This window comes from Leptonychotes weddellii, chromosome 15 (assembly GCF_054177405.1).
Source record: "Leptonychotes weddellii isolate Sample4059 chromosome 15, ASM5417740v2, whole genome shotgun sequence".
NCBI classification, from domain to species: domain Eukaryota; kingdom Metazoa; phylum Chordata; class Mammalia; order Carnivora; family Phocidae; genus Leptonychotes; species Leptonychotes weddellii.
Window position 1 is genome coordinate 43,946,950 of NC_138383.1, and position 3,026 is coordinate 43,949,975.

The window sequence follows — 3,026 nt, forward strand, 5'->3', positions numbered from 1 at the left end:
TTTTTTTTTTTAAGGAGGGCATTTGATGTAATGAGCACTGGGTGTTATATGCAACTGATGAATTGCTAAATTCTACCCCTGGAACTAATAATACAGTATATGTTAACAAATTGAATTTAAATTAAAAATTGAAAAAAATTTTTCACTGATACATTACTACATTGCCTCTTTCTAAACTCTTTAGAATGAATTAGACATTCTCAAAGTTGTGGGTTTTTAAAAAAAATATTTTGCAACCAATGTGCTATTTTTCCTTTCAAAAGATGTTCATGAGGATATAATATTTTGAGCAGTCTCATAAACACAATAAATTAATTTTACCATAGTATTTCAAAGTCTTAGCTCTAAACTTCCTTGATTCTATCTTTAAGTAGAATTTAAGGATAATAACTGGGTGTATACTCTGTTTTTTCAGATAGAAGAAAAAAAAATCTCTGACAGTTTAATAGAAGGTACTCAGTTCTAGAAATCAAATTCTCCTTCATTCAACCTTTCCTGGAATTCTGTCGGCAATAACCGTAGACAATGATGGATTGCAGGATTGCCTTCCATGTGCTGGGTCTTGCCAGCATATTTTTCTTAAAAAAACATTCAGTCCCAGATGGGAAGTGATTGTGTTTAGGACCACATACATCAGCATTTCATGCTAGTTAACTAAAGTAAGTTCTTTCCCATATGTGTGCATTTTATGTTTTCATCTGAGGTGGAGTTATAGCTACAAAAATAGCTCCCTAACTTCCTCTAGAGAGAAAAGAGAATTCAGAACTAGATCTCTCCCATTGTTATGTTGGTTTGGACTCTCTTCATCCCACCTTAGTTCTCAACAAATTTCTTTGCTCATATTCCAGCTCAGGAGACACTGGAACATATTAATATAATGAGTACTAAGTATTGTGGTGTGATAGTGTTAGTGAATGTAGAAAGGAGTCTAATTATGAAATATAGAGAGTAATCGATGAAAAGTCTAAATCTACAAGCACAGAGCTATCTAGTGAGATTTCCAGAATCATCCTTGTTCTGGTTAATTGGTACTCAGGATGAGTAACTACCTACATAGAGGGTAGAAGTTTTGAGATGTTTATCGTTCATCCTTCAAGAAGAGAAGGATAATGTTTATCTCTTGAGGAGAAAGCTCAAAAGGTCAGGGATGAGAGAGACCCATCAATGGTGAAATAATGACTATCCCTAGTGGGCAGTTTCATGATAGGATGATCTCCTCCAGCTACATTAGACAGAAAGAGACACAGATCCTTCTCAACTTATGATGGGGTCACATTCTGATAACCCATCGTAAGTTGAAAATATTGTCAGAAAATGCATTTAATACTCCTAACCTACCAAGCATCATAGCTTAGCCTAGCTTACCTTAAATGTGTTTAAAACATTTACATTAACTTGCAGTTGGGCAAAATCATCTAATGCAAAGCCTATTTTGTAATAAAGTGTTGAATATCTCATGTAATTAATTGAATACTCTACTGAAAGTGAAATACAGAATGGATACATGGGTGCAGAATGGTTGTAAGTGTATAAGTCATTTACCCTCATGATCCCTGCCTGAATGGGAGCTGCAGTTTGCCTCTGCTCAGCATCATGAGACGGGATTGTACCAAAGCCCTGAAATGCAAGAATGCACCAGTGGGGACAGGCAACATCACTAGCTTGGGAAAAGATTTAATTCAAAATTTGAATTATGATTTCTACTGAATGCTTATTGCTTTTACACCACCGTAAAGTTGAAAAACCATAAGTTAAACCATTTTAAGTAGGGGACCATCTGTATAGTGTATTAAATATTTTCTAGGGTCACTGGTAAAGCTAAAGAAACAGACTCTTGGCTGATTTCCTGAGTTACTCCCAAACCAAGTCGCTAAACTAGGCCACCAAAGAAGATGCCTTTTATGGGCTGGGAAAACTCCCATTGAGTTGAGAAGCCACCACTAACAGCTATTACATCCAGCACTATTTCTGTTGGGATCAGAAAGTCACCTCTGCTAAATCAGGAAGTGGTAAACACAGCTACCAACTCCAGCAACATGACCTCTGTCATCCACAGGAGCAAAACTCATGCCTCGCATCCTTCCTCTCTTCCCATGGAGCTGAATTCCAAAGGCAAGCCTCACATGTATACCCGATCAGTGCAACCTCAATCATATCCAGAGCCTGAGCTGCAAGACAGTCTGGGAAATGGAGTTTTCTTGTTTTTTTTTTTTTAAAGGCTTTAGCCTCTATGGTATAGTACGGTATATTTTCAGAAGGTTTGAGTAGATACTGAGGAAGCCAACCCCACCATCCCAACTAAAATTGTGCAAGGATGGCAAGAGATTGTTTGACTTGAACCAACTGACTCTGATTAGGAATTTGGACTTGGTTTTGAAGAGAGCTTATATTCAAATATTAAAAATTACAAATTCGTTCAAATGTATAGTGGTTTTGAATGAATGCAATTATTAAAGAAAAAGAGAAAGGAAGCCACTTGCTGAAAGTATGGTTAGACATATAGGAGAGTCCCCTTTGATTTGCTTTTCACTTAAAACTGGCATATTACACTCATTTGAGAGTTTTCACATTATAAAGTGATTATTGGTAGGAGTTTTGTCTCTGCTTTACAGAAGAAAATACTGAGGACCTGTCACCCACCAGAGGCATGCTTCTGAGCTATATGTCAAATAGCTATCTGACTTGTTTTATAGTCTACCTATGTGAAGAGTGTTTTGAAGACAGACAAATGATTAGTTACCATCAGAAAGAATTCTAGCAAGAATCAGGCTAAGATAGAGCTTCTTTGTTGGGGAAACAACAGAGAACTAGCCTGAAACTGAAGAGTTAGCCTGGAGTAAACTGTAGAGTGCACGCTCAGTCTAAAAGAGGGAAGCCCTGTTCTGCTCTGACTCATTATTGCCATGCAGGAAGGTGGCCTCGTGGAGCTGGAGATTCTGCACCTTTCTGTTGCAGTGATTCCAACCTTAGCAAGAGTCAGGAAGATTTCGCTTGGAGAGATGAGAGAGGGCAAACCTATAATAATA